The sequence below is a fragment of the Trichosurus vulpecula genome, chromosome 5 (genome assembly GCF_011100635.1).
Source record: "Trichosurus vulpecula isolate mTriVul1 chromosome 5, mTriVul1.pri, whole genome shotgun sequence".
Classification (NCBI taxonomy): domain Eukaryota; kingdom Metazoa; phylum Chordata; class Mammalia; order Diprotodontia; family Phalangeridae; genus Trichosurus; species Trichosurus vulpecula.
Window position 1 is genome coordinate 82,045,092 of NC_050577.1, and position 16,440 is coordinate 82,061,531.

Consider the following 16,440-nt stretch of genomic DNA (forward strand, 5'->3'; position numbering starts at 1 on the left):
GTCTTGTGCAAGCCAGAGGACAAGGTCTAAAGCCTTATCTTGTAAGGATGAGTAGGATTGTCAAAACGTGAAAGAGGGATTTCAGAATTATATTCATATGAAGTGTAGGTGAAAAGGAATGTTCAAGATTGATCTAAAAAGGCTTTATTCGGAGGGAAGAGACCTCTTTGAAATGGCTTGGTGTCATATAAAGATGGGGGGAAGGGGAATTAGCTGATCCAGAGCCCTTCAACTCGCTAGACTTTAGTTTCCTAAACTGTAAAATAAGGCTGAACTAGATGGTTCCTAAAATCCTGTCCACTCCCACGGTCTAAAACTGTATGCCTCAAGTTCTTAGACTACTCCATAAAAACACTGTAATGAACATAAAGGAAACCAGGTGTAAAGCCTAAACTAGGAAACTGAACATACTTGCCTTTTTAAGAAATTTTGTTTCCATGGAAAACCATTGTATTTGTTGTGTTGGAGAGCATGGGGACTCCACTGAAGATGTGTTCTTCCTATTCCCTAGTAACTTTTCCATCTTAGGTGAGTTCAGAGTGCTCCACCCCTTGTATCACATTACTGCTCCAAAACGGAAGAAATTGTGGCAGACTCCTCGGCTTCTTGGGAAGGGAAGAAGAGCCTTAATGACAACTTTCTTTTGGGAACAGGTAACTGGGGGTCTGAAGAGGCAGAAAGGCAATGAGGTGATTAGGTCCAGGGCAAAGGGATAAGCAAGAAGTGACAATTTAGTATAGAAGGGTTATCGAGGGAGAATAATTCAGTTTTAAAGAACTACTTATGGAGTCAATATCAAACAGCTGTTCAGAGCCCAACATCATTCTGTGTAATTCCCTTTCAACTTCTCAGTCTCCTCCAATTAATTCACAACCTGGTTGAGAAACACTGGATTAACAAGACGGAGAGGGATTAGATGGCTGTATAAAGGGAATTATTTTATCAGCAGATTGGCCTACAGATTTCGCAGGCATTAAGAGATGGAGGGCCTAATTGTTTCTGAAGTCTACTTGAGTCGCAGAAAAAGAGCTAAGCTGTGGATGGGTGGCGGGAAGAAGGAATGCATGTCCTCTCTCACTTGCAAAGGAATCCTAGGTAACCGGGAGGTCAGACCTCGCAGCGGATAGTTCTTTACCCTGGAACCTCCTCCGCGTGCAAAGCAACCACGCTTAGGAACGAGGAACAAATTGGCTGGGCAGCTCAAACCGCAAAGGGGCCAAGCCAGGGCCGGGCGCTTGGGCGACAGAAAACGCGCTTCTCCTAGGGTGGCCCCAGGTTGCCTTCTGGATCAGGACTTATAGCAGGCTGCCTACCCCCGCCCCCCCCCCCCCGCCGGGGTGCGTGCGCTTCACGGCTAATACAAGGCGAAAAGCGGCCTGGGGGGGGTCCCGAAGAGCGGCGGTCTTCTTCGGCTGCCTCTCCCGTCTTTGGGGTTCCCCACCCTGCTGGCCGATCCAGGGTGGCTCGGACCATGTCCGGGCCAGCCGGGTCGTGGCACCGGGGTGGGCCCAGCGCCCCTGGCCAGGACGCGGAGCCCACCGCGCTAGTTTAAGAGAGTTTTTAAATCAATCGAAACCGCGGGGGAAACCACCGGGGCCGGCGCTTTCGGTTTCCTATCGGCCGGTCGGGTGGTCTCGACCTTGGGGATGCCCACGACGCCGACTTCCTCTTTTCCTAAGAAACGGGGCCAGCCGGGACCGGAGGAAATTTCCCTCCCAGACGCAGCTGCAGTCGCAGCCGCAGCCGTCGCCACCGAAGCCTTCCAGCCCCCACAACGGTCTCTACGAGAGCCGAGAGGGGCTACTAGCCGCCACGTGCGCGCCGCGCCTGGAGACGAACGGAGAGGAGGGTGCGGGGGAGGGGAGGCGCGGCTAGGGGAAGACAGATCGGCCGGGGCGGGGGTACGGAGTGGGACTCAGTCACTAATCCGCCGCTAGCCTAAGGGGCCGCTCAGCGGCGGCATGCGGACTTGCTCCAATCAGAAGCGCCGGCCTGGGGGTGCGCGCGGAGTACCAGAATGGACTAGGCTGTGGGGAGGAGGCGGGGAAGGGAGGGAGAGCAGGTCTTCCAATGGGCGCGCCGCTTCGCGCTTGACGTGAGGCTCTCCCGGCCTCCGAGACCGCCAGTCTCTGAGTCTGGGTGGGTGAATTCGAAAGGGAGGAGTGGGGAAGGGAGAGTGGGAGGGACTTCCGCCGGGGTCCCGGAAGTGGGGGGCTGTGGGTTCTCATGCGAACGGGAAGGAGCGTTGGGGATTTGGAGTGTCGAGGTTGAGACATTTTCGGGCCTGAAAGGGGAAGCGTCCGCTGTCGCCGCCGCCGCTGCAGCCGCCCAGCCCGCTCCGCTCCCCACCCCACCCTCCCCCTCCTTCCCGGCGCCCGGCCGCTCCTCCGCCTCTTCCTTCCCCCTTCCCTTCCCCTCTCCTCCCCCCACCTGGGTCCCCGCGTGTGGTGCGGTCGCTGGGAGCAGCCGGGGCTGCGGCGGAGGCGCCCGTGGCCGGGGTCGGGCGGCGGCGGCGGCGTTCGCAGAGCAGCAGCAGCGGCGGCAGCAGTAGCCCGAGCCGGAGCCGGAGCGGCGGCGGCTGTGACAGGTGAGGGCTTCTCGGCGTTCTCTCCTTTCCGACTCCAGATCTCGCCTATGTCTCCCCCTCCTGTCTGGGGCTGCCCCGGGGCCGGGCGGGGGAGGGGGCGTTCAGGGGGGCGCCGGGGCCAGGGTGAGGACCTACCCTTCTCTAGTTCGGACCCGCCGCCGCCCGTCTCGCTCCTGTCACCGGAGCCGCCATCTTCCCGCCGGAGGCTGCTCCCTGGGCCCCGGCCGGGCCGGCTGCTTGCTTTTGCGGGCGGTTCCCTTGGGTGAACCGGGTTCTCTCCCCCACCCCGGGCCGGGCCCGGCCCGAGAAGGGACAGGGTTCGGGGCCCAGGGGCGTGCTGCGGCTCCGGCCCCCGCCCTGCGTTCTCAGGATCATTACTCCGTGACCCTCGCACCCAGATTCTTGACTTTCCCTGCATCCCCCGGAGTACCGTGACGCGGGGAGCCGGAGCCCCCCGGGGTCCGTTTGCGCTTGGGCCCTGGCGACGTTCCCGGTCCCTGGGAGCCGCTAGGGCCCCGGGACCGGGAAGCCATGTGGCCACCGAGGTTCCGGGGCGCTCTCCCTCCGGGCCCCTGGGGGGAGGCGGGAGCGGCGGGGGGCGGCGGCCGGCCGAGTCCGCGCTGTGTCAGCTTCTCCCAGACCTGCAGTGCGGCGGGCCGTGCCCTCCCCTCCCCTCGGCCGCTTCCCTTCCTCCCCTCGGAGAAGTTGAGCGCCGGCCCGTGGAGCGCAGCGCCTCGGCAGCTCCTTTAATTTTCTGGTCCATGAGTCCGGGAGGACTGGGGCTGGGGGAGGGGGCTCACCCCCCTTGCGGACGCCTCGGAGCTACAGAGGGAGGGGGCTCCCGCTAGGGCCGGCCGCCGCCGGCCTGAAACCCGGGAAACCCCGGCATTTTGCCGGGACTCGAAATGGTGTCGCGCATCCTGGGACAGACGGGTCGGGAATTTCTGCCTGACTGGTTCTGTTGGCGGAAGTGGAACCCAAGAACTTTATTCGTTATCCCGGCAGCCGGGTCGTGGTGTCGCATCGCGACGGTGGCGGAGCTGCCTGTGGGAGCCTGGCCTCTGAATGGAAGGGGAAAGAGACGATCGCACTAGCCGGCTGTGAGCTTGAAATGAGTGTGGGAAGAGGTTTTCTTCCCAAGAATGCGTTGCTTTGTAACTCCTAAAGTGCTTTAGGGTTCCAAAGTAATCCTGAAGTGAAAAATGGAGATATGAATACCACACAGGAAAAAGTTTGTATCAAGTACAACTGTCAGTATGTATTTTTCGTAAGTAAGAAGTGGAGTAAACTTCAGAAGTTAAAATAAAGTGCCCTTATTTCTCATTTGTACAAGATCTTTGTCCTTTGTTTTCAGCTTTGTTGAGGAATTTCTATTAGGATGTTACTTCATAAATTTTCTTTAACTGTTAAAAACAGCAAGGTTGAGTTGCGCTTTGCAGAGGTGCTTTTAAGTGCTAGTAAGGCAGCAGAGAAGTTCATTTTTCTTTTAGAAGTCACTGAGTGTGATCAGTTTCCATACTGTTGCCAATCCTTTCTTCGAGGCTTTTTCTTGCCAATCAACTTAATTTCAAAATGTGATACTACGGGACCTCTTCAACTGTTTCATGTATTTTTCAGTAATGGTCTTCCTTTCCTCCCCCCTCCAATATTTATGTACTTCTACAACTTTATCCTTGTTTCATAATATGTAGAGATAGCTTCCTGGAATGTATTTCTATCAAAACAGAGCTATATTGAAGACTTAGAAAAAATTTTTTGGTTAAGATATAAATACTGTGGCTTTCCTTTGAATAGTTGATATTTTCCTGGTTTTATTTGCTTGTAAGGTATACTGTACTTAACTACTAATCTGTCAACTTTATTTGAAATTTGTCTTAAGAAAATCAAGCTGAAATGGCTGCTATTTTGATTAGCATAACATGTTCTTGCTAAAGTTTGTATTGGCCATAATCTACAGTTAGAAGTACCTTTTTTAAGTTATTTACTTAATGAAACCGTATAGTATCCTAGAGTTTAGAGCAGCAAGGGACTTTAGAAATTATCTAATGTAATCTCATTTTGCAGATGAAAAAACAGAACCCCAGAGAGGTTCTTGCTTGAGAGCCACACTGCTACTAAGTGGTACAGCTATAATTTGAACCTGGGTCTTCTGACACAAAATCTGGTGGTGGTTTTTTAACTCAAGACCAAAATAAAATCCCTCATCTTGAAACATTTAAGTGCTGCCTCCCCAATATTGATTCTGATTTTTGTTGTTAGTTGCTGTAAATGGAAATTATATAATGTATTCATTCTAGGGTGTATTTAGCATTGTATAGAATTTTTCTTTTTTTTTTTTCCTCCAGAAATTTTGCTAGAGAGACCTGTGAATATCCCATTTTATTGACCAAGAAGGCAGCTCTCATTCTGGTATTTTGTTCAGGGTCATAAGTACATTAGAATGGTGAAAAAAATCTGTTAGTTTAAGCACAAATCTCCTGACTTCCATTCTGTGTCCATTACATTAGGTGAAGATGATGACCCCTTGAAGCTTTGAAAAGCACACACATATAGCTGCAAAATAATTAAAATACCACTTATTATTATCTAAGTAGATACTGACTAACTTGAGCAAATTGTTTTATGATGAGATACATGTTTTTAATGTGACTCTATATTTCACCTTGTGATTGTTTTGCTGGTTGTTTCTTTGAAGTTTGAAAATTATCTTAGCTTTCTAGCTGCAAAATAATTTCAAGGGGATTTAGTTAGTCGATAATCGATAAATTTTTAAGTACCTGTTATGGGCCAGGCACTGTGCTAAGTGCTGGGGTTACTGAGAGAGGTAAAGACTGTCCCTGTCTTAAAGAGCTCTGTCTGGTGAGGGAGTCAAACAAATACCTACATGCAGGAAAAATAGTAATTAATTAAAAGAGGAAAGGCATTAGATAATGGGGGTGTTGAGTAAGGCTTCCTGTAGAAGGAACGGTTTTAGTTGGGACTTGAAGGAAGCCTGGAAGGTCTACAGAGAGAGCCTTCCAGGCATAGTGGGGACAGCCAGAGAAAATTCAGCTTAGCACTGCCTCCCCCTCCCCCCGGGAGAGATGGAGTTTCTTGTTCCAAAGAACATCCAGGAGGTTTGTGTCACTGGATTGAAGTGTGTGGCAGGTTGTAAGGTGTAAAAAGACTGGAAGGAGGGCGGGGGATTTATTATAATGGGCTTTGAATACTAAAATGAGGGGTTTGTATTTGATTCTAGAGACAGTAGGGAGCCACTAGAGTTTATTGAGTGGGGGGGGGGGGGGTGCTGGTGTGATATGGTCGAATCTTACCTATAGGAAAATCGCTTTTCTGGCTGAATGAAAGTTGAACTGAAGGGACTTGAGGCAGGTGGACTGACCAGCTGGCTATTGCAATAATGCAAGCATAAATTTATGATTTAGTTAACTTAGAGTTCTTTTGTCTAATCCTTATAATGTTGAAACAATCTTTAACTTCTTTCTACTTGTTGAAGATAAAATGATGAAATAAACATTTTAATGTTTCCTGTTAAAGGTGAGCTAACCTGTATGAAATGCAGCAAAAATACTTCAGTATTTCGCTTAGTCTCAATTCTGTTTTTAAAACTTAGCTATTCTCTTAAATATTTTTTCCCTGAATTAGAAAAGTCATAGTGCTTGAGACAAATACTTCCATTCTGGTCAAGCTGTATTAAAGTGGTAATTTTACCACAGCTTAACATTTTGGTCAGAAAGGACTTTTGGCCTTCTGAATCTGCCCAGTAGAAGTTCCTTAAGAGAGAAGACTTTTCTTTTTTTGGGGGGATGGGGATAGAGGGGTCCTGGTGGAGTCTTTGTATCCCTATTGACCGGCAGTGTGCCTTATCCATTACCAGGACTTAATAAATGTTGATTTAAGTTAAATTAATCTGCCTTTACTTGGACCTCCTGATTAGGAGTTGATTGTTGGCTAAAAGGTAGTGCATTGTAGAACCCTGAGGACCTACTGTTAGAACATTGGGGGTGGGGGTGGGGGGGGAGTATAAATTCTTTAATTGAGTGGTGGGAGTCATGCTTAGTAAACTATTTTTATTCAATATTCAAGGAATAATTTTTTGTTTCTGATTTATTAGTTCTTGTTTTTTTTTAACAGGATTTAAAAAGTAGTTTCATTACTCTTGTCCTCTTAATTCCTTTATAACCTCTCTTACATGATCTAAGGCCCATTCCAGATAGAAATCTTAGGTCTTTTCACTCCTTTGGGTGGCACAGACTCTGTTGCTGCTCCCGTTTTAAACTTTCCTTCAGTGTTTTCATTTGTAATGACACATAATTTCACTTCTTCCTCCATACATATTGTTCTTTCTGCACTGCTAACATCTGCATGCCTCTAATGTGATATTAGAATGTTAAAGCCTCATAAAACAATATGGAATCATACCTTGCTGAAGGTATTTGAAGTTTTGCTGATGCTTTTTAAAGATTTATTCGGTTATTTTCTTTTATTACAAAAAAAGTTGCTTTGTGTTTTGTTTTCAAAATGGCAACATTGCTAGATTCACCCAAGTTAATTTTAGAATAGTTGTTTTCAGTTCTTACAGTTGTCCCTTGATTTAAAAAAAACAAAAAACCCTGTGGTTTTATTTGGGTAGTGATGGAAAAACGTCATGTACTCAGCAGTCCAATACCTTCTTTTTGCAAAGGATTGATTTCTGTGTTGATCATTGTGGTTGATTTCATTAGCTCAATTTGGAAAATATTTTTACCATCAAAAATGTCCTTGTGGGGTGCTTTTAGGGGGGAGAGGAAGGTTGATAGAATTTTTCATAAATTGATAAATGAAGCTGAGTAAATATTATGTTATCAAGAGATGACTTGAACATAGATTTCCTTTAAATAGAATGTCTGTTTGCAACAGTCCAAGAAGACATAAAACACTTATAGAGGTATAGATTATAAGAATTGAGAATTAAGAAACAGCGTTTTTCCTTGAGCCTTATTTTTAGAATGGCTACATTGCAGTTATCTCCTATGTCCCTTTTAGAACAGTGGTTTGTAGGTTAAATTGTGTGTCCCTCGCTTATAAAATAAACAATCAATGTTGACTCTTAGGGACTCGGAATCATTTGTATTCCAAAAAGATTTCACTGTAAAGAATATCCACATATTCTCATTAATGTAAAATGATTTGGTTAAGGCACACCTTTTCAGGAACACATTCATTGCAGTATATGCCTGTGTTCAGACATTATTTCAGAATAGACACAGATTCAAGAGTCACTTAAAAACAATATAAATTAAAGTTGTATGTTACGGGAAAGCTCATAAGGAAGAGGGAAAGATAAGAGGGATGAAAAGGGAATATTTCTTAGAATATTAGACTTTGGAACTTTTATACCTGAACCTTCTTAGTTTCCCTGTATATTTAAAGTTCCACAGACCAAAGTTCTGGGGTACACGTTCTAATGTCTGGCACCTGCACTACATGACTTCCATGTTTTCTTTTAGTTCTCTATTAACCTTTGACTGGGGAACTAAAGACCACATTATAAAGGAAGCCCCCTCAGAATTTTCACATTCTGGGTTCAAATGGATTAGGAGAGATAAATGATAACTGATTTTTTAAAATTTTCACAATGTGCCTAAATTTTAGCTGAGCAAATATTAGAATTTACTTAATGTGCAAAAGGTCTTGCCAGAGATAAGAGATAAAAGACTTAAGACACAGTTGTTATTCTAATGGAACTTATAATTGGCTGGGGAGGAGGAGGTTAGGTTATTTGTTTACTTAAATGCCGTTTTATAGGTAGAAATTGTTATGGGCTCCAGAACAGGGGGAATATCTATTTTTAATTGGAGCAGTGAGAAGGCTTCATGGAGAAAGTGATATTTGGTTTTTGAAGGATGGGTAGGAATTTGACAGAGATGTAGGCACGATCACTCCAGGCAGATGGGACAGGATAAGTAAAGTTGAAAATCATAAGACATACAAAAAGGGCATTGTTTTCTACAGAAAGGATCATCTGGAAGATCTTTCAGTCTATAGGGAATCCTTTCTGTTTGGACTCTGCTGAAAATCTTCCATCAGACTGGCAGGTATGTGTCTCCTTCTTTTATGCCTCACTTGATATTAATAAGATGACAGTCAAATAGAGTTATCTCTATTATTATCTTCTTTGTATGAGTGTAACATATACAGCAGACACTTAATTGGAGTTTGAGGCAGCGTTTTGCTCTACTGAATCAAATACTTTTAAAAATCATCTATAAACAAGCAAAAAGATACTGTATTCTCTACCCTTTTCAGTCAATTCTGTGACTGTAAAGATGTGATCTATTGTAGATAGAATCTTTTGTAAAGGCCTGCCTGTTCCATTTTCATACCTTTATCAAGGATGCTCTCAATATGTGTATAGACTATTTTCCTGAAGATTTTTTTAACAATAAGAAAGGCATGGGATAGTAGTTATGGATATTTTCTTGGTCAACTTTTTTTCCTCCCACTAATAGTAAAGGTTTTTGATATTTTTTTCAAGTCTTTGGCATTCTCCCTTTCCCCATTTTCCTCCCATTGTCTCCAAAACATTGCAGAGCCTTCTATATGCCATCCATAAACACTCAATACTCAACATGTAAGAAAGACAAGTAGATGAGAAATGCAGTAGGATGGATGACCCATAGAGCTAATCCATTGGTACATACAACTTGGACAAATGCCAGTGTGGGTAAGGAACTGCACTTCTAACTGAATAGGAGAAAGGGAGTAGGTTGTATTGCCTTTGGGAAATTTTGTAGTATCTTTAAATGACACTTCTTGAAACATGTGTAGTGCTTATAAATGACACACTTTTTTTCCCTTAATTGTATTTTTTCCCAATTACATGTAAAGGTAGTTATCAACATTTTGTAAAATTTTGAGTTCCACATTTTTCTCCCTTCCCCGCTTCTCCACTCCCCAATATAGCAAGCAATTTTATATAGGTTATACATGTACAATTATGTCAAATATGTTAAATGACACACTTCTTGAAACAAAAATCTGCCATTTTAGCTTATGGTATTCTTGTGATGCTATATGGCTGTTAATCGTGGACTACCACAGTATTGAAAGAATTAAATATATAGGACACCTGGCTGGCAATACAGTAGCATGTGAGGTGGGGTACATTAACATACTACCAACTAGGAGATATAAGGGATACCATCAGTTGTTTAACTGGACAAAACTTGGGTCAGTCATGTTGTCAGGGCAAGGGACAATTTATTGATGAAACTGAGTTTACTGTTAATTGTGTGATAATCAAGAGATATAAAAGAAGGCCTCAGTGAGTCTGGGTGGATGCCCTGTGGAGGGTGTTTATAAGATAATGTACAAAAGTCCATACAGGATTAGAAGGTGTAGGTAGTTTGTGATCTACAATGTTGGAAGTAAGCACCCACGTTTTCAGACCCCAACTTTATTTGAGTGTAGGAAGGAAAATGTTCCAATTCGCCTGGATTGCAGATGGAGTAGTAAGTCAAACGACTAGAAAGGTAAATTGAAGCCACGTTGTGCAGGGATTTGAATGCCAGGCTGACAAGTCTGGACTTTTGTTGGTAGGCAATGGGGAATTGTTAAATGTTTATTTTTTATAAGTTGTCACGTATCTCATTGAAGAGCCCCTGGGCTTTGGTATATTCAGAACAGTGTCACCTATAGACAAGAGCCTTATAAGGTGCTTAGAAATATTAAATTTCATTTTGTTAAATGCAGGCCTACTATAAGATGACAATATTTAAGGCCCTGTTATATGAAATTTTTACCGTCAAGCATTCTTCTCATGTTGAGATTTCTTTGTGCCTTTCAAAAGTTAATAGGAGAATATTATAGTACATTTTGTATTTTTTATGATTTTTTCACACTTGTTTTCTTGAGCTATAATCATAATCGTATGCATTTTCTTAGCTTTGGGTATTTTGGGGGGAAATATTCTGCATTTGACAGTGTTAGAAGATAAAATATACTTTTATTATCAAAAGTTTGAAATTTTCAAAGAAAGTATCTAGTCATTTGGAAAGCAAGCAGCATTTTCTGTTGCATTTATTCAAATACAATTGATAAGGCAAAAAATTGCTCACAAAATAGACAACTTTTAAAGAAACAAGAAACTAATTTCCTGTGTTTTAGTAGCCATCTAGTTGGCTGCTGCTTAGGTATCTCATGGGAAAGTTCAGTTGGAAAATCTGTTGGGGACAATCTTTCAGTAGAATTAATTTGTCTCAAATCCTTTTTTGACTAGTGTTGTTATAACACATTGTACAAACAAGTAATTGAATCAGTCAGAGGACAATGTTCAAATGCAGGCAGTTTGCTTACTTTTTTTACTAGAAGTCCTTATGCTCAATTATCTCACAAATATTTAATTATATCATTGATAAAAATTGGAGGGGAGATGATGAAGACTAAATTGTCTTGAGTTACTAAAACAAGTTAATAGTGTTGGTAGAAAGTTTATAAATATTTTAATGGTTTAGAGAAATTTGTGCTAATTTGTGCCACCTTGTGCCATTTCTATGTACATAGCTTTCTGTGTGCTGAAATTAATTTTCTTGGGTACAATTCAGTAATCAAAATGGCACAAATATACATGTAAGAGAACAGGAAATAGAAAAACAGAATTGTCAAAGAAAAGAGTAAGAGTATTTAGATAGGTGATCTTAGCCTCAATGGTTTGGTCACATTCCAGTTTTAGTAACATTGTATCCCTGCAAAAAGTGCTTTCTAGTGCCTTGTTTCTTAAATGACAACAGGTGGATACCCCCACTGTCTTAGTAACTTTAAATCTTATCCAGAGAGACTTTATTTTCCAGACATGGTATCCATTTGGATTTATCTATATAAAGTTTCAAATTTGACATAAGGAAATTGTGCTTCAAGCATTATTGTGGCAATCTTTCATCTAAGTACTACTTAGTAGTGCTTATCTCATGAGATATCTCATGAGATAAGATATAGCTCGTGAGATATCTCATGAACTTATATAGCTCATCATTGTTAGGTGATACCTAGCATATTATGGCACTGTGTTGCCATAACTCCTGGAATGAAGTCGTGTTATATATGACTTAAATAGCTTAAATGACAAATAAAAGCTGGACCACTAACTCCCAAGATAGACATGTTTTGTGGGAAGGTTTTGTATAAAGTCTTGATTTTTGTATGTATTAATATTATTTAACCAATCTAACTTAAATTCAGTTATCTGAATGTTTTTTTTTTTTTTGTTGGTACTAGTTTTTATGCATCTTGGATTATTTTGGCTATAACCTACCTTCTCCCATTTAAAATTTTGTTGATGCTTTACACTTTTTAAAATAAAAACTGTTTTCTGAATCTGGCTTTTGGTATAAACATTTTTGTTAACTGATATTTCTTTTCTGTCTCAGAGTAAGGGGCTTTTAGACTAGTGATGGTGTGGTTGGATACACTAAAAGAAGATAATGTAATTTTATGGCTGTGTAAACAGAATGGCAGAGAAATTAAGTGACATGGCTGGGGCCACTTAATGTCAGAGTCAGATGAACATTTGCATTTCACAATGGATTATGAAACTTACTTAGGATCTCTGGCTCTGTGTTTCTGCCTCTGTGTCTTTCTTTTTGTCTCTGTCTCTTTCTCTCCTTCCTTCATTTTATTGCTGCTTTTTAAAAACTGAAGTCACTTCCTAATACCCCACTTTCCTCTTCATAACTCCCTATGCGTTAGTGTGCCAGGCTTTTTGCAGCCCCTCTGAAATTTACTATTTTTGTCTTTTGCCATCTTTGCCCATCTGATAAATGTGAGAATTAAAATATTTGAGTTGTTTTAGTTTGCATTTCTTTTGTCATATTAAGCATTCTTTTTGTTGGTTGTTGATTGCATTTGTGTTTTTGCCAAATGCTCATTCCTTTCATTTTTGCCCACTTAATTATCAATTTGGAGAATGACTCTTTCTAGTTTATATTCGTACTACTTTTCTAAGTGTGTTTGATTTTTCTTTCTTCTACATGTGTGATTTCGTTTTCATAGAGTTCCTAGTAGGGAAATTCTCTTTACCAATGTAGGTTGGCCCCTACTCTACACTTTATATTCCTAGAGTTGCCCAGAACATGCAGAGTTTGTGTGACTTACCCAGGATGACTTTTTTCAGTACTTAATTTTGTTCAATTAATGAAGATCTACTTTCTCTCCCACCACTGTCTGCCCCATAGTTGAGAAAGAAAGAAAAGCTAAACCCTTTAAACATGGTTTTCGTGAATGGCTAGACCAGTTCATAGCTCCACCAACAAGGCATTTTTGTTTATTTTTTTGGGAGGGAGCATTTTTATTTGTTTACTTTTTTTCTTTTTGTTAAAACTAACATTTACAGAATTCTGTCAAATAATAGCCATGTTGGACATTTTTACCTATCCTTGGTCTTAGTAGAAAAACTTCTGATATTTTTCTTTTAAAATTATGTTGACTTTTAGATTTAGGTCCTATTTGTCAAAGTCACGAAATATACATATATTCCTCTGATAATGTATTTTTAACTTAAGTGCTATATTTTGTGAAAGACTTTTAGGGTATGTCTTTTGAGATGTATTAATATGATTTTTGTTATTAAGATGACAGGATTATAGATTTTTATCTGAAAGAAATCTTAGAAACCATTGAGTCCAACCCTTTTTTTTTTTAGATGAGAATAGTGGGGCACAGACTAGTTTAAGTGACTGGTCTCAGCTTCAGTCTCAGTCAGTGTAGCTAGCGGGTGTCTGAGGCAGAATTTGAACCCAACTCATCCACTGCATCATACTTCGTTTCATAATTAATTGATCCACTATATTTATAGCTTTTCTAACATTGAGCCCATCTCTTCAATCTTGGTAAAAGTCACAGATTATAGATTTAGAGTTCTAAGAACCTTTATTAGTTACTTAGTAATAAGATCTTGTCCAACCCTCTAATTTAAAGAAGAAACTGAGGATCAGATTAAATGTCATGCCAAAGGCCACATCAATAAAATCTACCTTGCTCATAATATTATGTTTTTAATATATTGCTTTTATGTATTTGCTAGTATTCAGCTGTTTTGCATGTATTGTTTTGGGAGTCAACCATATTTTGTCTAATGGAACCTGTCAAAGGCTCCTTCTACCTCTATTTTTTCATAAACTTATGATATAGGAGTTAGTTTGCTTAAAGGTTAGAATTAGCTTTTTAAAGTACATTTGACTGAGTTTTTTTTCTTGTTTTTCTTTTTCATTTTGGTAGACTATCTATGCCTAGGGGCAGCTTGGTGGTGGAGTGGATAGAGTACCCTGCTGGGCCTGGAGTTAGGAAAACTTCAAGAGTTCAAAATTTGACCTCAAACACTAACTAGCTCTGTGACCCTGGGCAAGTCATTTAAGCCTGTTTGTCTCAGTTTCCTCATCTCTAAATAGAGCTGGAGAAGGAAATGGCAAACCACTCCAGTATCTTTGCGAAGGAAATCCCAAATGGGGTCATGAAGAGTTGGACATGACTGAAATGACTGAAGAAAAACAATTTATGACAACTTTAATTTCCATTTCTGAATTGTTTAGATTATTTTCTGTTGATGTGGATATTTATGTTTTTGTAATTATTCATCAGTTTCATGATCATTTTTCTTGGTATTTGAGTATGATGGTTTCTGACAATTTCTTTTATTTTCTTTTTTTTTTTGGTTATTCAATTTTCATTTTTTATTTTAGTATTTGGTTTTCATCTCACTATTTGGAGAATGTTTTATTTATTGATCTTTAAAAAGTTCTTAGTTGTGTCTGTGTAGGTTTTTCAGTATTGTTTCTCTTTGAGTTTAAACATTTCTGTTTTTGTGTTTTGGGGAGAAATTATTACCTTGTTGATTTTTGTAGCTTTTTTTGAAAAAGTTGCAGCTTAAGTCATTTTGTTGATATAAATATATATAAAGAGAATTCTTCTTAAGGTCTGTTGTGGCTCCATCCCATAATTTGGACATGTTTGATTATTTTATTTCCTTTACTTATTCAACTTTTTTTTTCTTTTGACCATTCTTACATTATTTATTTCCATTTAAATGAATGCTTTCTTCATATTTCTAGCAGGCACAGGGAATAGAGCTCTGGTCCTGGAGTCAGGACAAACCTGATTGAAATCCATTCTCATATACTAGCTGTGTGGCCTGGACAAATCACTTAACCTCTGTGCACCTCAGTTTTCTATATTTTTTTTTAAAAGAGGGCTAATAATAGTACTTACCTTTGAGGGTTGTTGTGAGGATGAAATGAGAAAACAAGGCTTAAAGATGTTATATTATTGAATATAATTTTTTTTATTGGATTGTGGTTTGCAAGTTCTTTTAGCATGTGAAAATGAGTACATTCTTTGTGGTTTACTTTCAGTGACTGTCAAAGTTTAATTTTTAAACTATTCTGTTGAGATGCTTACCTTTTTTCTTGTTTCTTTTTAATTTATCTGAACCTGAAAGGACTTGTCCAAGTCTTTAACAGTTGTTTTATTGTCTCTTTCTCCTTATGGTTTTCTTAGCTTTTTTATTCTTTTATTAAGATGCTTTTCTGAGAATAAGCCTTCAAAGACTTTTTCCTCTTGAGTGATTTCAGTCGTGTCCAGCCTCATCTGGGGTTTTCTTGACAAGGGTAGTGGAATGGTTTGCCATTTCCTTCTTTAGCTAATTTTACAGATGTGTAACTGAGGCAGACAGGATTGAGTGACTTTTCCAGGGTCACACAGTTATGTCTGAGGCTGTATTTGAATTCATAAAGATGAGTCTTATTGACTCAAAGCCCAGTAATGTATCTGCTGTACCACCTAGCTGCCTAATGAAGACTTTGTAGGGGAAAAAATGGAAGATGACTAAAAGCTACAAAATGAGTTGTTTCATAGTTATAACTTGGAATTTATTAATGGTTTTGCAGTTATGTTATTAAAGCAGCTACTATTGCCTTTTAAAAATACTGAAATAAATCATCAATCGTATATAGGAAGACCTAGTATTTGCTGCAAAGGTAGCTCAGTGGGTAGAGTACTGAGACTGGAATCAGAAGACCTGAGTTCAAATTCAGCCTCAGACACTTCTAACCTCTGACCACCTGACAAAATGGATCCACTGGAGAAGGAAATAGCAGATCACTCTTTGCCAAGAAAACCCAAATGGGGTCACCAGGGGTCAGACATGACTGAAACAGCTAAACAACAAATATTTGCCAGACTTTAAATAATGTAGTATTAATAATTGTATAATCCACAGTGGCATACTTGAGGGAAAATAAAACAGTGGTTCAGACATATCCTTCAGTTAAGTAATGATAAACATCTTTAAGAGCAAGCAAGTATAAATTTCTAAAAATGTGGTTTAAAACAGTGTTACCCATCCATCTTAAATTACATACATTCAGATTCATGTGGCTAGATTATGGTATTCATTATTATTAAGCAGTCTATGAAAATCTGTAAAGCTTTTCCTTCCTAAAGCATCAATACAAGTTTCTGCTGTACCATATTTAAATGTATTTAGGCTTTGGAAATGTGTACATCTTGTTCCTATGCATTAACTTTTTAGTAAAGGGGACCCTGATTAAAGAAAATAACATGCTTTGAGTACTATTCTTGCTTCTTTAGGCAGTTTATTATTATGCCTCTATTTTTAGATAAGGCATTTGGTTAGATTAAATGCTAGAAATGCAGATACAAAGGATTGTACCTGTCCTCAAGGAATTTACATTCCAGGAGGGGAAGACAATGCATAAAGGGGAGCAGGAAGGGGTGGGCTGTTGGAGGTAGAGAAGTAGTTGGGAGAGTTGGGGGACTAGTTAGGTTGTAAGTGTACATGGCTACCCTAGGTATTTTTGCCTATT

At 40.5% G+C, this 16,440-nt stretch overlaps 1 protein-coding gene across 2 annotated transcripts in view; it reads left to right on the forward strand.

The window, feature by feature from the left end:
• The first annotated feature begins 2,419 nt into the window (after positions 1 to 2,419).
• LARP4B (La ribonucleoprotein 4B) overlaps positions 2,420 to 16,440 on the forward strand; it is a 163,048-nt gene continuing 149,027 nt past the window's right edge. For both annotated transcript variants that reach the window (XM_036759448.1, XM_036759449.1), the window contains exon 1: positions 2,420 to 2,587. The gene's annotated coding sequence lies outside the window, so the exon portion shown is untranslated. The remainder of the gene's footprint in view (positions 2,588 to 16,440) is intronic.